The sequence below is a fragment of the Anthonomus grandis genome, chromosome 9, assembly GCF_022605725.1.
Source record: "Anthonomus grandis grandis chromosome 9, icAntGran1.3, whole genome shotgun sequence".
Taxonomy (NCBI): Eukaryota; Metazoa; Arthropoda; class Insecta; order Coleoptera; family Curculionidae; genus Anthonomus; species Anthonomus grandis.
Window position 1 is genome coordinate 20,264,401 of NC_065554.1, and position 20,273 is coordinate 20,284,673.

At 27.5% G+C, this 20,273-nt stretch overlaps 1 protein-coding gene across 2 annotated transcripts in view; it reads right to left on the reverse strand.

Moving 5' to 3' along the window:
• The window catches only part of LOC126740560 (neuroligin-4, Y-linked), a 405,662-nt gene that overhangs the window by 50,910 nt on the left and 334,479 nt on the right, over positions 1-20,273 (reverse strand). The gene's annotated exons all lie outside the window — the stretch shown is intronic.

Here is a 20,273-nt window from a genome sequence, read left to right on the forward strand (position 1 = left end):
AATAGGAACCAATAAAAAGTTATAAAAAATAGTTTTATCGCAAAAAAAAATAGTTACATACATAGCTCGTGAAAATGGGTAAAAATCAATCGAAAGAAGAAACCGTAATTGTACAAAGTGGCAATAGTGGTGGCACAACAGCTACGGCTAGTAACAACGGAAAAATTTCCGTTGCCATGTATTATGTTTATTCTTGATTCTCTCTCAGGTGCAACGTACTTCTCTCATCTTGATTTATATCAAGGTTATTATCAAATTGAGTTATAATAGACCATGCACTGCTTTTACAACTGATCAGGGCCAATTTCAATTGACAAGGCTTCCAATGGGTTTAAAAATTAATCCCTGTGCATTTTCGAGAGCCATGACAATTGCGATGTCTGGGTTGAGTTGGGAAAGTTGTTTTGTATGGATAATCTAATTGTTTTTGGTAATAATTTAATAAATCACAATAAAAATTTGACAAAAGTTTTACAAAGGCTTAGAGACGTTAACCTAAAATTACATCGTAAAAAATGCGATTTTCTTAAAAAGGAAATTCTTTATTTAGGCCACGTAATTTCAACAGAAGGTGTTTTCATTTCAGTGAAAGCCGTTATGGATTTTTCAGTACCCAAAAATGATAAAGAAGTTAAAAGAATCGAAGCATTTGCAAATTATTACCGAAAACTTATTAAAAATTTTGCCGATATAGCATCACCTTTAAACTATTTATCTAAAAAGAATGTCAATTTTTACTGGACATCACAACATGCTTTTGATACTCTAAGAAATTCTCTGATTAACCCGCCAATTTTGCAATATCTTAATTTTAAATCCGACAATGTCTTTACTTTAAAAGCGAATAATTCGGGAGTCGCGATTGGAGCTGTTTTATGAAATGGAAATGATAAACCAGTTGCTTACGCTTGTCGTACTCTTAATAAAGCAGAGAAAAACTATTGTACTATAGAGAAGGAACTTTTAGCGGTAGTTTGGGCTGTAAAGCACTTTCGACCGTATTTGTGGGAACGAAAGTTCGTTCTCTATACAGATCATAGGCCAATAATTTATTTGTTGGGCATGACTAATCCATCTAGTCGATTAACTAAATATAGATTAATTTTAGAGGAATACGATTTCATTATTAAATATATAAAAGGCAAAAAAATGTTACGGCAGATGCTTTATTCAGAAATGAACTGACTAAAGACGAGTTAAAGAGTTTAGCTAGTACAGTAGATGAAACCATATATGCAATTACTAGAGCTCAAATAAAAAAACAAAAAGTTTGTAATTCAAAAATTCAAGGGCCAACATCTAATTCATTTCCTAACGAAAGGCTTGATCATCCTGGAGTAGTGGAAATAATTAGATGTCCCAACCAATTTTGCGAATTACGACCATTTTCTCAATCTTCTTTTAAAAACTTAACTAATAGTAAAAAATACGATTACATAAAACATAATATTATTTATGGAAATAAAGAAAATATTGTCTACATCTGCATAAATCAGGAGACTCGCTCGGCGTTATCACTAGGTGAATCGTTGAGAGACCTGAAAACTATATGCGTGAAATATAATATTCCGGAATTAATATTAATAAAAAATGAAGAATGTGCACACTTCGTAAAACATTTACTTAATCATAATGCTTTAATAAGAGACAATCATTTAAAAATATCAGTTATGAAAAATGTTAAAAATATTTTAGAGCCAGAGACTAGACAAATTATCTTAAACGATTTTCATATTTTACCTACCGGAGGACATGCTGGTAGTAATCGTATGCTAAAAATTATAAAAAGATATTATTGTTGGGTAGGTTTTCAAAAAGATGTCAATAATTTTGTAAAAAAGTGTGATGATTGTCAACGATATAGATATTCTAACCAGAAAAAAGAACCTATGGCAATAACAACAACGGCGTCGTCATTTCAAAAAGTTTTTATAAACCTCGTGGGACCACTCGAAACTGATTACAATGACAATAAATACATTTTAACATTACAATGCGACTTAAGTAAGTTTGTGGAATGTTATGCTTTAAAAAATAAAGAGGCGTTAACGTTTGCGTAAAATGGATGCTGTGTATAGTGGATCATAATATGAAGTGATAGAAGACAATTCCCCAAATATAGTGATAAAAGTGGAAAATAAGTTTGTGCATAAAGTGCAATAGTGCATAAAGTGCAAGTACATAAAAATAGAGTTAAGGCGTATAATTGTTAGGAAAAGAAAAAAAACATACTGTATGTAATTTTTTTTTCCTTCGCGCGGTAGGTGTAATATATAAATAAGGATATTTAGTAATTAATGTATTGGTTAATGTGGAAATTAGTATTTTAGCTGTAGTCAATACTAATTAGTAGTTCATTCTAGGCAAGTTTTGCTAACGTAGGTACTATTTAACTTGGATAATTCTGTTATAGAAATATGGTGTAATCGATATAATATTTGTTTTAATAAATCAGTTCAGCTTTTCACATTACACAAAGATATGGTTGTTTTATTGGTCTTTTTAGGACGATTCCCATGACATATTACATCTGAAGCAACGTTTTTATTTTTCTTGAAATGTCAAAATACGTTTTTTGGCATTTGATATTTTAATTTCATTAATTTATATTCGAGATTTTACAGCCATTTTTAATTTTATTTCAGGCATTTTTAGTTATTTACAATTTTATTCCAGGCATGTGAAATTATTCCATAATTTAATTCAAATACTTCATAATAATTTCTTATAAAATTGTTGGTCTATTAAGATAGTTTCTAATATTTTAGATATTTAAGGTATATGTGCCGCTAAATATAATTTATTTTACTCAGCTTTTAAATAATCTGACAAGTATAGTTCTGACATGCTAAAGAATAGGACTTTTGGGCAAGTATCCAAAATAAATTATGTTTCGAGGATAATCGCCTAATTTAGGGTAATTCTTTATTTTTTAGGAATTTAAAGTGATTTTTATAATTAAGGCATTTCAAAATATTTCTTAGTATCTTTTGAAATACTTTATTTATTTCGTGCTTTTGAAGTAGTTTTCTTACTTTATAACAAGTATCTAAGTGTAATTCTTATTTCCTTTTGGGGTGTAAGTAGTCTGTATAAAACAATATTCAAAAAAGTCCTCGAGGATAGTAATTCAAATATTAGTTTCTTCTAATACAATCATTACATAGCGTTTTTCTTAAAAAAAAAAATAAAACTGATCAAAAATCGTTAAAAATATCAAGAGACTATATTCTCATATCTCATAAAATAAATAGAAATATATTTTTTTACAGATTCGTTGAATAGGCACTTATTTAAAAAAACATTAGTTAAAAACAATTCCTTGGTTAGTTAAAGCAATTTCGTTTTAAAAGTTAAACAACATTAAATTCAAATTGGCATGTCAAAAAGTCACCAGATATCAATTTTGGAAACCAAACGATTGATGTCAGATAAAAATAAGAGAAAACGAGCAGCACTTTAAAGATATATGACTTGAAACCGAAAAATTCTTAACCTTACCAATGCTAACATCATCACAAGATGAAACATTAAGATTCCAAAGTACACCATTACTGTTTTTTTATTTGGTTATCTCGAATAAATTGTTAAAAGAAATAAATGACACAGATGTATTTAAACCGTCGGTACTAAACCTACAGCTTACAGAACTAGGATTGTTAAAGTAAAATTGTAAGGATGTGAGGCATGGCACAGATCAGATTAAAAGCCCTTAAATTGGTAAATAATAATAATTTTTAACAAACTAATATTTATTGAGAGGTCAATGACTTATTAATCTAATGGAAAAGCCGCTCCTGAGTGCAGGTAAACCCTTACGCTCAGCGATGAGTGAGCATGCTCACCTTAGGCCATGAATTTCCCATTTTATTTAAGATGCAATATCGAAATAAAGAAGATAAACCAGTTTTCAAGGCGACCTTAGCTATAGAATATAAAATATTCGATATTCAAAATGTAAAGGAGTAAAGAGGAAAGGAATTCATGCCAAATATTTTAATAGAAATCTACAACCAAAGAATATATTTTCGTATATTATAGGATAGTGTGACATAATTGTCAATATTTCAACTAGAGTATTGTTGTCCTTCAATTTTGTCTCAATAAATACAAAAAAAATGTATATATATACTTAAATAAATTACTTTATAAATCTAAACAGGGCGTAAAAGAAAAGTTTGAAATATGCCCTAAAAAATTAACTCGACTCGTCATTTATGCATAATCTAAACGGATATACTACTCCTTTTTGATGTAACTTATTTAAGGTTGTAATTATTTTTCACAGTAAATTGCTTAACTAAACTTTTCGTGTAAATTAATTATCGTAAAGATGAGGAAATTTCGCTTTATTAATAAAAATTAATTCTTCTGTTAATTAAAGTTAGAAAAATTGATTTCTTGAAAAATTTATATCTTTAAGTATTTTTTAATGTAATGTAGTAAAATTGATTTATTTATCTTCTGGGTTAACAAAGTATTTCAAATAGGCTTATAAATAAATAGGTAGTATTCTGTTCCAGATCACAATAAAAATAAAATGCATAACTTAATTGTACCCGATACCAAACTATTTATTATTACGTTTATTTTTAAGCAAATAATCAATGTGTATATGTTTTTATCTATAGATTTATGTAAATAGGTCTAAATATCTAGATCCAAAAAAATATTGAACTTTTTAATAAATGTATAATATGTTTTTAGAAAGTGAAAAATTTGAGTCCTTATATTTAATTTTTTTGATGCACTTTTGTAACTTACATTTATCTTGATTTTAAGCTATTGAAATATTCGAAACACGCACATACTGTTATTAAAAAAATATATTTTCTTTAAATTTTAGCGTTCTGAAATTGACCAACTATATAGTCACAACATCTACATATACTACTTAATTAATCACTGCAATTTTTTCGACTTCTTCCAATATACCTGCTCTTAAGCGACACTAATATTGACTAAAAAAAATGGTTAAAAAGTCAACAAAAAAAAGTTCTTTCAGGTAAATCCTTAGGCCGAAAACCACACCAAACTCCAAATAACAAAAACCAACATTCGAGCAGCGAGCCTTCAGGCCTGAAATATTAAAACGTTGCGCCATAAAACGTTCAAAGCCGGAAACAAAGTTTATCCATTAATATCCGCGGCGTATTACCGCCTCTAATAGCTTAAGATGTGTCAAATTTACCCAGTCTAATACCCCTTAAGTAATTGTGAAATTTCTCAGCTAAATATCTTGCTTCCGCGTTACCCACGGGACAGATTAAAATTATTGCTTCCAGGTATCTTTCAGTTAAGTTTGAAATGGCGGCTCGGCTAGGTTTTATTTTGTTTTAAAGTTATTAGAGAAAAAGACGGTTTTGGGAGATTTGATAATAGAAAAAGCTAAAGTGAGTTTATTGAAAGCCGCTAAAGAAATTAACTGTAAAAAGCCATCAAATATCATTAGAACTTATTTTGACATTTCCTCAAGATATCCTTGTTACAAATGGTTTATTCTCTGAAGAATAACTTTAAGGAAACTTAGGTTTATCGATAGTATACTATACATATTTACTGCATTATAAGAAACCAAAATCTTATTAATCAACGTAAATTTAAGTTATAAAAAGTGTTACAAAAAATTAGTCTCACTTTAACGGAGGCACTAAAAGATGAGACCCTAACTATGTTTATTAAAGAAAAGTTAAAATCCAAGAGTCTACGCATATATATTTTAGGCGATCCAATATCCCGGTACGAAGCGTGTTTAACTCTTTGAATATGTATCCTACTTTCTAAGTCTAAAGGAAACTCATAAACTGAATTACTTTAATTAAAATGTGCCAAATCAAGAAATATTTAAATTATTTTCTTTGAATCATTCTCTAAATTTATGTTTAATATTTCTAGATCCTTATTTATAAGTAATTTCGCTTTATTATAGTCATTGTAATCAAAATAATTTTTGGTATCATCACTAAGCACCTGCAGTATATAATATCAAAACAGAGATGGTATCAAATCCTTTAGAGAAGTCCACAGCTAGCGTATTTTTCAGGCTCTAAATATTATCGAATCATTACATTCGAAACTGCTCCTGTTACAATGAATTCTAAAGCTACATTATCCATTTGGTATCATATGATTAGAGATAAAATATATTTGTTTTTCTTGAAAATATTATGATTTTACGTTTTGTATAGTTTAGATTCATCTTGTTTTTCCGTTTAGTACACCAGTTATTTAGTTCAGAAATGTCTGCAGTTCTTTACAGTGATACTCATTGGATATCCTCTTTTGAAAAAGACTTTAGATTGCTTGATAATTGTAAGTATAATTAATTTTTGAAATAAGTTTGGATGTCATTAGCAAGCAATGCAAAGTAATTGATCTTCATACAATCTCCAGGATACACCAGAGATAACTTTCATCTTTTCTTTATCTATTTTCACACCTTGTTTTAATTGGGTTAAATTGCTGCAGAACCCAGATAGTAATGGATCCCATACACCATAGGATCTTAACATGTGTAGCAAAATATTGTGGATAATTTTATCAAATGCTTTTTTTAAGTCAAAATAAATTACGTCAACCTGGACCTTGTTCTCTTAGGCTTCACCAGCATACCTTAAAAAAATTGTCATATTTGTCAGGAAAGATCGACCATTGTAAAAACCACACTAATTTTCTAAATATCTCCTCAAATACTGGTGTTATATTGATAATTTTCTGTATTTGTGAAAATTACATAGTTTCAACTGTAAATGTAAGAAAATGGTATTATTAGGTGGAGCTACAATTTTTAAAAACGACAGGTGGAATCTTATTCCAACCGTAACCTTTATCTGCCCTAAGATTATTCATCTTTTTAAAAACTATATCACTGGTAATTTGATACCTGACATGCCTTGATTACAATTAAAGTTAGGGTTCTTAATTTACTTAAAAAAATATATTTATAATTAACATTCATAATATTTTATTTACACGGTATTTTTAAAAAGAGAACAATATTAAAATCAAAAAAAAAATATGCTTAAGCTTAAGCTTAAAGACTTAAGCTCTTTCCACGGATTTCTTATAAATTGCAAAACTATTTACATAAGATGAAAACTTGATTTTCTATGGTATCCATCACTACATAATACTAGAGAATAGAAGAATCCATTAAAATCGTACCGTAACAAGATCTACATTTGGCATGCAATTCATGAGCAAATGATAAGGATTATAAAGGAATTCCATATATTAAAACCATAGTATAGTATATGAAAGTACCGTGTAATATTCAATTTTACTACAAATGCATCTATTTTCAACTGAGAATTAATGGAGGTTTCTAAAATTTTCGTGAAACTATAACAATAATCGATGGTGATCTTCATTTCAATAGGTATTTTTTAATTTGCAGTAAAATTGCAATATTTGTGTTAAATTTAGGTTTCAATAAATTTAAATTATTGCGAAAGTCCTAGAAAATGCATAACTTAATTGTAGTTCATACCAAATTGCGTTTGTAAAATAAATATTGAATGCAAAAAATAAAGAGAATTTAGTACTTGCAACACTAATCCTGGGCTGAAACTTATTTTTCTATCCACGAAAAATATGAGAGTCTATTAAAACCGTGACAACAGTACTTAAAATACTAAGCTCTATTTATTCTTATCATTAGTACAATTGCTTCTCCTTTGAATCAATGGATAAATTAGAAAAAAAAATAATAGGAAGCGCAAAATGCGGACAAATATGTTAATTTTTTATAAATGTCAATAAAACATATTTATTTATTAAATTTGTAAATATTTTTTTATGAAATCAATGTCTTTATCCGTTTTTTGAATAAATAGAATAATTACTTATGAATTGGGCTTTACAAAATACAAAACTTATTCTAGTTACTTCTGTTGCCTTGATTTTGCTAGAAAAATTGAAACTGCGCAATTATTTTATAATACTAAGATCCAGACCTGCGATGCAAGACAAATTTATCCTGAGAAGATCCACATCTGGCATACCATTTATGACAATTTATAAAAGTTATGAAATAGTTGAGAATATTAAAAGCATAGTATAGAATATAGTATATTATAGTATCTGATTCAAATGTATTCATTTTCAACTAATATATCAATTAACTACTAAGCCTATTACATTAATCAACTAATAAATTAATTTAAATTATTTCTCAATTTGCAGTAAATTCCCACTATTTGTGTTTAAATTTGGGGCCCAATAAATTTAAATTATCTCAAAAGTCCTAGAAAATGCATAACTTAATTGTACATGGTATCAAACTATTGCGTTTGTGTGTTAATAAATATCTAATGGATATATGTTTATGGGTTTATGTTATCGCAGCAGGTATATAGAATTTAAATTTTCTATGCATTTAGGTATAAGTTATTAGTTAGTTAAGTTATGCTCTAGCAATAAAATTACCCTAATAAATAAATAAATTAATTTGTACTTAATTGAAGCGTTGCACGAAGAATAAGTATTTTTGTTTTAATTTTCAAGTACTCTTTAGGGCTATCTACCACAGTATTAAAGTAGGGATAGGCATTTAAAAAGTAGATTGGTTTATTTAAATTTTACATATTTTCTAACTAGAAATGGGTAAAAAATTAAAACTTTCTTTCACTTATACTTATCACCGATGATTCGGGATTTACACGAAATTGTATAATTCGTGGAGGATAGGTCGAAGAGGTTCGGTACACTGGCCAGCTGGATTTCCCGACCTTAATCTGATTTGTGAAGTTATTTCAAGCAAATCGTTTACTTCACACTTGTTGACGATATGAGTGATCTTCATGGGCAAATTAAAAATAGATTTAATCAGATTTCGAAAATACCAGATATTTGCGAAAAAGTACGAAGGTCCCTTAGAGGACGTGCGGATAAGTGTATGGTATCGTTTTTTAGTAAAAAATTTTGATTTTTTTATTTAGGCCTATAAATTTTAAAATTTTTGTTTATAAGGATTATGCCTAAAACAATTCTTTTGCTGTTTGTTAAAGTTCATGACTGATCAAGAATTCCCTAAAGCAGAGCAATTTTTATATAGAGGCGGTTTATGGAAAAAATCGAACTAACTAATATAACTAGGATAACGTATATGTTAGGCTTGTAAACTGCTAAAACATGCAATAAATATAGTGGTCCAGGTTAAATAATATAAATTTTGACAGTTTATAAATAAAAAAAAAATTTGTATAGCAAATATATTTAGCGTCCAAGCAAAAATTGTGCCACTGGCAAATTATTTGCACTATTGAAAATTCAGATTTGCAGCCGCAGCATTAGATTTAAGTTAATGATCTATCAGTTTGTAAAATTGAATGTAATTGATTAAATAGTATAAAATTTATAAACAGAGAACGTCTTTTTTTTAATTTTAATACTATCGTCAGTATTAATCATTAATATAACTAATTAAACTGGTTAAAATAATTGTCAAAAATCAAGAAAATAGTAAATATGTTAACATTTACTTCTAGCATATTTCAAAGGGTTTTGAAATTCCCAATTCCAATACGTTTTACAAGACAATAAAATTTTAGACCCTCTGCCAAATAGAAACAGTGTTGTGGAGGAGTGAGTAATATGACCAACTACTCTTAATTTGCTTTAATGACCTACATTTCACAAATAATATAAATCTAGAGAACGCCCTTAAGATGGCTAATGACCAGCTGTTAAGAGCAAAACACTGTTTTTGCAAATAACAATCTTAAGTGAAAATAAAATGGATAAAAATAAATCTCAAAAAGTCTCCATGAAGCAAAAATAATAAATCTCATATTCCAATAAATAATGAAGAGCTCAAAGGCCAATAAATAATGAAGAAAACAGGGAGTATAAAAAATTCTCGGGCATATATCTGGATCTTAAGCTGCACTGGTCTTGGCATGTCGACCTTGGTTGACTAAAAAAATTTAAAAAAATTTAATTTATCTTCTTAGATGCCTAAAAATAAAAAATACAGTTGAGTTAGAGATACTGCTAACAGAATACCATGCCTTAAATAGAAGAGTTGTTAGAATTATAACAAATTTATAATTTAAAAATGACATCAAACATTAATATTGCAAATTAAAAGCTTCTACTTTTCCATGCAATTTTATATATTTGTTTACATATGAAAACCAAAACTCATATTTTTCTTAATAACTAAATAATACAGTACATAATTACAGTACTTCAAATAACTTATAATGGATTATATATAGCGAGAGATAACTATATAGCGGATTTCTTTCAGATAAAATGTAGTAAGCTTGGATCATATTATAACTGTCTATAATTTTTCAACAATATATCAATATCAATGAAACTACCCTTTAAAAAAATTTATTAAGCTGTTGTCTAAACAGTTTTAATTTACTTTATTTATTCTATTTTATCATTTAAAGTCTGACAAAGTTTATACATTAATTTATATGTTTATAATATACTCATGAAATTATTCTTTTGTTGTTGATCTATCAAAACTAATCGCGTTTAACCTGGATGTACTGTATACAAGTATTTAAATTTTCTATCAGTAGATAGCTATTTTTACCTAAGAATATGGATTTTGAAATTAATCTTTATTCTATCATATAAATTAAAAATATATATTGTAAACATTTAATGTAATTTATTTTTATTAGTTTGAAATTCTTTTTAACCATCATGAAAAAACACTTGGCTTCCGAGCCTACTCATAAACAAAGCACAATTCCAGATTTTCCAGATATTGTGAAAAAACTCCAATCAGAATAATCCTCTAAAAAATTTAAATTTATACCAGGTCTCCATATAAAAACATATTTTTTAATACTTTTAAAAAGCGAGTGGTACCACCTTAAAAAAATAAGTTAAACACTATTACAGTTTCTCTAACGGAACCAAATGCTGCAATTCAAATCAGAGCAAGGGCACCCAAAAGCACTAAATTACGAAGTGGCGAGATCGAAAACAAAAGATAGGTCCATTATTTTCCGAATTCATAGTGCCCAATCTCGTTGTCGTCCGACGGAAACGTTTCGAAAACACAATGGCAGCATAAAAAGAGGAAAATGCGCTGAGTCTGTCTCCTTCTGGCTCCCTGGAATTCCAGACCCGGTCCAATTTACGATTTACGTGGCGATTTTATCAGATATTTTCGGGGTCTCTCGGCTCGTTGCCCGAGAATCCCGTTGTTTACACTCTGGTTGTTGGACTACACGTACTGCCGTGGAGATGTAGAACTATAATTAGATGGAAAAGTTTTCGGAAGATCTTTTTGGTTTATGTTAACTATTTAATAACCTTAAAAGAACAACGATGCTTTTTTATGAAGCTAGTAAACTTGAATAAGATTCTGAAACACAAATATGTGAAGTAAATTTATGTTTGATATGAATAATATAAGCAGTAAAGTTGAAGAAGTAATAGTTGAAATAGAAGTAGTGAAATTGTGAGATAAGATCTGATTTTACGTCTTCCATATTGTCAACCTTTTTCAAACGCAGAAGATGTTTATGATCAGGGGTTTACATTTTATAAAAAAATAAATCTCAAGTAATATTTAAAACTAGCTTTCTAACAGGGAGGAGATCAAGAATAAGTCGAAAAATTTCGTAAATAAATTAAAACCCGGTTTGACCTTAATAATTATTTAACGATAAATGTTTATTTCTCTGTAACAACTCAGTAAGTATTTGTTAATCACAACTGTTCAGATAATTTTCAATGTGTCACTTAAAAAAACAGAAATAAAATATCTGAGAATAGTTATTGACTTTAATCTATTCGTTGCTGCGTATACAATATGTGTGAGCCAAAATCAGAAAGATCACTTATAAATACTACTAACTGAGTCGGTTTATAGTCTGCCATTTACTAAAAGTAGTTTATTCATCTCTCGTAGAAACCATATTAAATTATTGCATTACTATATGGGAAGAGACAAATAAAACATTCATAGAACATTTAGTAAATACCCAGACTGTTTTCTGTGAAGCCAATGTATAAAAGTTAAATCAATTATATGTTAAAGTAGTAATAAGATATATATTACGAGACAAATCATTTGTAAGTTTCCAACTCAGACATTAATACTAGGGCAAACTCTAATAAAAACTCTATTAAAAACCCTGCTACGAATCACCAGTTTATTATAATAGGGGAAACCAAAGAGGTCCAGTTCGTTAAAATAAGTAAAATCGATTTATAATAAAGAATAGTTTTCATATGTAACCATAAGTAAACTAAACATGAGAAACACCTTTTATATTCTATCATACTTAGAAGTTGTAAGATCACAATATTATAAAACTTTAAGTCTCCCTCCACCTATAATTATAATTAAATTCAGTTGATTAATACCATAAAATTATAATTATAAGTAAAGTAATCCTACATGTATCGAATACAGAAGATGTATTCAGAATGTATGAACTACATGTATGAATACAGAAGATGCTCGTCATCAAGAGTGTAAAGTTTATAAAAATAGATATTAAGTGAAAGCTATAATTAACAATCTATATTAAACAGATATATTTATTTTAATTAATTTTTACTACGCAGACAGAAAAAAACAGATAAAATAGGTTAAGTGTGCATCATAACATCTTTTACAATAGGGGTAAAAGAAACTATAACATATTTTTTTTCATATTTTATTCGATTTTTCAATTTTTTGTTTATTTCTTTATTCTATCAAATTTAGGAGCAAAAATATTAAAAAGAATAGTGAAAATAACTGACGTTCTTTAAACATGTTCTATCTAAGCTGATAAAATAGTCATGGATGCAGATTGATTAGATTGACAACTGATTATAAATTTGATGTCTTGTCTTTGATGTATTTTATGAAGATGTTCTATATTGGTTTTGTATGGAGTTTTCTAAACCTTAAAATTAATATCAGAGATTTCTAGGTCAATTCAAGAAATAAATATGACTCGTGTACTCCGGGTTTATGCATAATAAAAATCTCCTCATGAGCAATGTCAAAGAACAAGTATTTTAATTAGTACTACCGCCTAAATTTTCACTTACAAGTAAGTGCAAATATCTGTTCTTGCATTGTATCTTATTTGAAAATACTCAAAATCATTTATGCATGTCAAATACAAACCAAGTACGTTATTATAATTCTGGTGACTGACAGAATTAAAAATTTTAATTATTACTTATAATAATTAAGTATTAGTCTGACATTGTTAATAAGGAGAATTTCTTAAGTAATTCATTTTAACCTATTTACTAACAACAGTTACACTCTAATAATAAATGAAATTTACAAAATCTGTTCTAATAATTCAGATATACAGGTGTCTATAGATAATGGTAAATATTTAAACAGCAGACACTTTTTGAAAAAAAAATTAGGTTAAGGAAATTTTCCTTTTCGAGATATTTACATTTAAAGTTTTCAATGCACTCAACAAAAACGATATTCATAAACTAACTTAATTGCTTTATTACACTTAGACTAAATGATAAAATACAAAAGAGTAAAAATAAAAATAATGAATATTTGCCAGTAACTGATCGATAGGACTTCCAATTGTCTCATTATATTTAAAAAAATCTTTTACTAAGAGATCTCTGAATCTTAAGAAACAATTGCTCGTTTCGAAATGAATTAGCAGCAGTTAAAATTTCTATCATTAATACCTTTTTTGTAATTAACTAAAGATAAAAAACATTTTTTCCTGGTGAGATATGATACAGAGATCATAAATAACCCAACAGTATTGAAGCAAACCTAAAACATCAATAATGTAAAATGATATTTTGCTAATTGTCTAAAAAATTCCCCTTAACAATAAAAATATGCTTATATTTTTAAATTGCGTTGAAAATTAATAAATATGTATAAAGCCGAATGATCCCGAATGAGGAAAAGAAAAGGTACGGAGTGCTAGATATAAACAGAATATCTATTGAGTAAGGGAGTTCCACTACAGAACTTCAGTAAAATCAGATTCGCAAAAAAAATATGTTAAAAATTAGAAAAATGCATGTTAAAATAACATGAAATAAGAATAAATCTCATTTTATACTGTCTGAGCTACGTTAGAAAAAATACAGTTCTTAGAAGATTTTCGCAATAAAATTATTAGAGAGGAATATATTCAAAAAAGCGGAAGACATTTACATTTTTTGTGATAGGTGATAAAGGCATTAGGCGTTAAAACTAACTCCAGTTTCAAATATTGTAATGAGTTGTATTAAAATGATGTTTCTACTTAATATTGCTAAACGACTACTAATAAACATAACCTACAAACTGAGCAAATTACAATTCTAGGCTTATTTCTTATTTACACCTTATAATGCATAAGCCAATTGGACATGAGACACTTTTATTTATTTATCTCCATTTAATCCGATTTATCCATCCTGAAATAACCGTAAAGGTTTGAAAAAACCCATATAAAGCCAAAGCAGGCGGTCTGATGCATCCTTTAGGTCAAGAAGAAAACCCATAGAATAAATAAACACATCCCTAAAATGAATTATTTAGATGTTAGTGAGATAAGCGAGGGCTTAGCGGTGAAAAAGCAGCGGTGCCCTAGCTATAGTAGCTCGTCGTATAGCGTGGAATTATACCGGCGGTCGAAGTCGTTTTATTGCCGAAACTGGCAGACCGTGTAAAACAGCGTTTTGTCGCCCTCGCCGATCCACCGTATTTTTTTGCATGATGAATTTTCAAGCTTACGTTTTTCCGATCCTAAAGTACCAACTACAAGGCTTTCGTGTCGGGATTAGAGAGCAAAGGGAATGATATCGTTTGTACGGTATTAAAAGTTGATGGATTACGATTCAGTAGGAGGAACGTGTGTTTTTTGTGTCGATAATTTCCAAATTATAAAATGATTACAATTTTTTAATCTCAAAAAAGTTGCTTAAAAATATCCAGAAAATCGACGTCTTAAATATTGGTTTAGATTGTCGGAGAGTCGTTAATAACATTTTTTTTTAATATTTATTTGTTTTCTTGCTTTTGTATTTTGATATGGCGAAGAATTGTTATCCTTGGACATATGCGGTATATATTTGAATGCTCATACTCACTTATTGATTTTTTAAAATACAAGAATAAGGTGAATATTAGATGTCCCTTAAAGATCCGTCCTTACCGTCCGACCCTTACTATCAAAAAGAGTACATTAAATAAAATAAAATTACTTAATTACATCATATTAATACCAAAGTACACACTAAAGATACACTAAATATTATTGTTAGTAGGGGAGATTATAGAGAGAAATTTTGGTTACCAGACGTACTGATATGAATTGTTAAAACTATTCAGTTCTTAGGTAGTCTTATGATAAACAGCAAACTTGTGACCGAGGCAGTGTAATTCATTATTAAATAATTCAATTTAGAAAGCAAAAGACATCACGAATCTTTGCTTTCTGAATTGAATTATTTAATATATGAATTATTTAATTATTTAATATTATTAAGAATATATATATGTTTTATAGATAATTCTATATGCTTTATTTATGCAAAATAATATTAAAATTAGCAATACGTCATTTTTTGATATTTAAATCTAAGGCTTCAATTCTGTGTCCTGAAATTTGTCAGAATATTAACTACAAATGGGGGAAAATTGATTGTGACAACAACAAACTATCTTTTGTTACCAATGATTATTGAAACCTATGTCAAAAATAACAATTAGTCACAATTTCTGATATCATTACAAGAAGTTTCAAATTATAGCATCATAATTAAGTATAATATATTTAATCGCAGATATAATAGTTTTCTAAATATTCAAAATATAAAAGAGAAACCTTTAGTGATAATTTTTCATACATAAATCCATAGTGTCACAATTACCTCGATTGACCTTATGGTTCATATATGAAGCATATATAAAGCATATATGAACCTGTTTTACTAGAGTTTTCTATGTGAATAATACAATTATTGACAATTGCAGTTATATAAATTACAATATAAATATTTTTTTTTAATTTTATTTGAATTTTATTTGTCCAGGCTCAACGAAAAATTTATGTATAAAAAAATTATAAAAAACTAATGCAAATGATCTTTAAATCTATAATTTGCTATAGATATTTAGTATATTTGTGATAAAATATTATTTTGATAATTTTTAGTTTAATCTATTGAAGATAATCGCAATTTTCCGGAAATTATATATGTCAGTTGTAAAATAAATTTCTTTGCAAATTTAGAAATATAGTTTCACTGTTTGCATTTTCTGCATGTTCAATAAAGGAACGAGATAAAGAATTTGGTATATTTAAAGAGCTGCTAGAGATTAATGGCAGTGGCTACAATAAAGAATATAGTGACTGTCAATATTAGACTATTGTATTTGTTGGTAACAAAAGTATGGCATAAGTTTGAGAAGAAAACACGAAAAGTTACGTTTGTTGATTTTTTATGATTTTAATGTCTACAAAGTAATTGGAATTCAAATTCCGATTACGTGTACTTCTTGCAACCATATACTTTATTGCAGTTTAAAACTAATACAAACTAAGCTAAATTTCGATAATTTTCGAAACTTGTTTTACGAATTTGATGTAAATTTTAAGCAAACAGAACGAATGCACATAAGCTAACAATATGTTTTTTGCAGCATTATTGATTATAGAACAACGAAAAATTGTTTAAATATGCACAAAACATTTACTACTAAATTTAAATAGATTTAAGAGTCACTTAAAGCAGAATCAACGAATGTGGAACAAAGTTCATATTTCTACAGATTCAAGCTCAAAAATCTATCTTTTTTTTCAGAGCACAGAATTGAAGCAATGTATTTGGTATTTAACAAATAGCATACTACTCTAGATCAACTTTATTATTTTGTTTTACCGTTATCCCAGTTCTGATCATCCGGCGTGAAAATTATTTTTATATGTGCACCTTAAGCGGTAAAAAGCATGTATAAAATATAAATAGAAATATATAAGTATATCTCTTTTTCTACCAAATTTTATTTAAAAACTAATTCCTTTCAATATCAACAAATATATGACAATGATTTAATTTACGTCATAGTCGAAGAAATCATATCCATGTGACAAGAAGTGTTGAAAATGTGCGTTATCTGCCTACCTGATATAAAGTTAATTACACTACTTCGGTCAACATTTATTCAATAAACATACTCATTAAAATAAAGTACAATCAAGAGTTATTACATTTTCTTTCTTAATAACTAGTTTAATACCACCAGAACTCCTGTCAATCTTTACATATAAGTTTGCCTGTACTCTGAACTATATATTCATAGTTCTCAAGGGTTTTAGAATTGATTACTCCAGTAACAATACCGAAAGTTACCACGAAACTTTTAGTGAGGTAAACGTCTAAAAATCCTCTTCACTAGATAATATATAAACACTATAAACGTTTTTGTATGTTAAGACAAATATTTCTATAGTTTTGTATATTTTACACTTTAAATCACCCATTCTTGGATAAAACAAAACATTTGTCGGTGTTTTTTATTACAAATATTAAACTGATTAATTTTTTAGATGACTAAATAAGAATCATAATAAAACAGAAGACATTTTTAGGAATAGAATTTTCCAGACCCAGCTTTCCATAAAATTGCAAATAATAATAATATTTACAAAATTATTTTTAACATAACGTATTTTATTTCTCAAAACAGGTTTGAGCACGCTCCATTTACTTAAAATAATGAACCCAATTAAAATACTTGCATTTCGCATGACCTTGTTAAAACAAAATAACATTTCTCTCGCCTTCAAATTTTGCGTTTCAGCTGCGCTAATTATTCCTTCCTCTACCCTACCATTAGCGTGAGATAATTTTATTTGCAAAAAAAAACAAAAACACGAGCTTTTTCAATATATCAGCGATACGGGGGATCCGGATTTACCCATTTAATAAATTACCACCCAAGGTAGATTAATTACGGCAGGTGCCAGGGAATTCTATACACCGTATGTAGGTATAGTGATAAAATTCGGAAAGATGTGCCGGATTATGGAGAAACAACAAACAGAGTAGATGGAGCCTGTTTTATGAAAAGAGGGTCGAGACATTTTAAAGCGGGGTTGAATGGCGCATGTGGCTTTAAAGTAGACACCCTTTATAGAAATTTTGTCCTAAAATTGGGTCAAAATGATCTTAAAGGACATTCTAATAATTAAGGCTAAGTAACCACTGAAGAGTAACTTAAATATCATTATAAATATTAATATGTAAATCATAGTCATTTAAGTTATGCATTAAATTAAAAAAAATTGTAAGCATATAATATTTTATTTTAGTTTTTTTTTCTACTATCTGTGTACTAACTCGAAGAAACTCAATAATTTTTTTTTAACATTCAATTCTTTTTGTATAACGTTTTATTTTATTTTTAGAAACGTGCAACTAAAACTCTATAAAAATGACGATATTTTAATTTATTTAACGACATGAGTATAAACTTAAATTAATTGATTTTTTATTAATAAATAATTAATTTAAAATTAATCTGTAGTAACCAGTGAGATGAATTTAAAACCATCAAAAAAAAAAAATAGCAACATTATAATAAATAGAAACAAAAACTGACATATTTAAATACAAAATAAATAGCTAAGAACAAAGTAATACTAGAGGAAAAAAGAATATATACAATTTCTTAAACTTCAACCTTAATTCTAATATATGTGAAATACTGTCTAAATCCAATAAAGAAAATAAAAAAATATCTATCCATTTACATTATGCACAAAATATGGTTACATACATATACAAGTACAAGTTTTGTTCATTATCATTTTGTATCTTTGTGTATTTATTTCTAAATTCTTTCTCCAATTTATTATTATTCTATTCATTATCTTATCTATAAAAATTAATTATTAATTATTAATAATAAAGAAATACGCAGTACATTTCTAAATTCTATGACAATTCATAAAGTTTAAGGGCATACAAAAAGGAATTAAAAAAAATAGAAAAACAAATATTACAAAAGTAACATAGTGAAATGCCGCAGTTTTCTGTTTTAGAAAAAAGAAAATTGCAAGAAAATAATGATAAAACTTGACCTTTAAATTCAACTAAAGAAATAAGAAACAAAAAACTTCTTTCTTTTAAGTGGTTTATTTTTTATACCATAAATAAATTAAAATGAATATTTTATCAATATTGTTTTATTAATGTTAGTTATAAGAAAAAACAGATAAGAAATCATATCCATTTAAATTATGCATTAAATTTAGCTATATAAAATTTGAAATATTCATATTGACTTGATAAATCAAATATTGAGAAAATAGAGAATAAGGTATACTTATTTCGTAAGTTTATGTTTAATATTAAGAGTTTGAATAAAATAAAGAGTTTCAGTCTATTTTTTATTCATAATTTATATACAGGGTATTACAGAAAAAAATGATCGCCTACGGATTAACACCCGTAAGCGATTCTAAGAAGTTTAAATTATGACATGTCTTAAGTCCCTAAAAAACTTTTAAGCTACAGGGTGTTAAAATATTAATTTCACTATTAGTTTATTAACTTCCTGGATAAATTTATGAAATTCAGCATACACTTTCTAAGTATCAACAGCCATTTTTTGATCTAGGAGAATTTTTCAAAGTTTAAGCACTGGCGTTCATACAGGAACAAAGACTAACTATTTTTTTAAATATTATATACGCCACTGTTTTTCCGTAAAATAAAAACTATTTCTACTATCCCCATTTATTTTAGGGTAAATTTGATTTTGTGACTTTTTCTTATCCGACATGCGATGACCGCGGAAAAAAATAAAAACACTTTTATGCATGATTAATTTATTAGTAAAAAAATTAAATTTCTTTATTTTATAAGCATTTCAACCTCCTAAATTTGGTGCTAAGGGTAATAACTTTCAATATTTATATAGACATAGCTTTATTTGAACTTTTCTTCTTAAAATTACCTTAGGATTAATACCTTTAAGAATCTTATTTTGTAACACCCTTTATAATATATATTATTACCAACTGACTATTAACTAGCGGTTAAGAAAGTGAATTAAGTACCTTAATTGCATATAGAAAATTTGACTAGAAGGAAAAATAACTGACTTTTTCTAGATGAAATTAATTATTTTCATGAAAACCCTTATTAACAAAATACTTAAATTGTACCTTTTATATAAAAAAAGCAAATTACGATTATATTAAATACCAAAACCTTTAAATTAATACACAACTTTACTTGATATCTATATCCATTTAGATTATGCATTCAGTACTTAGGTTCTTGGTTAAGAAAATATTGATTGAGAA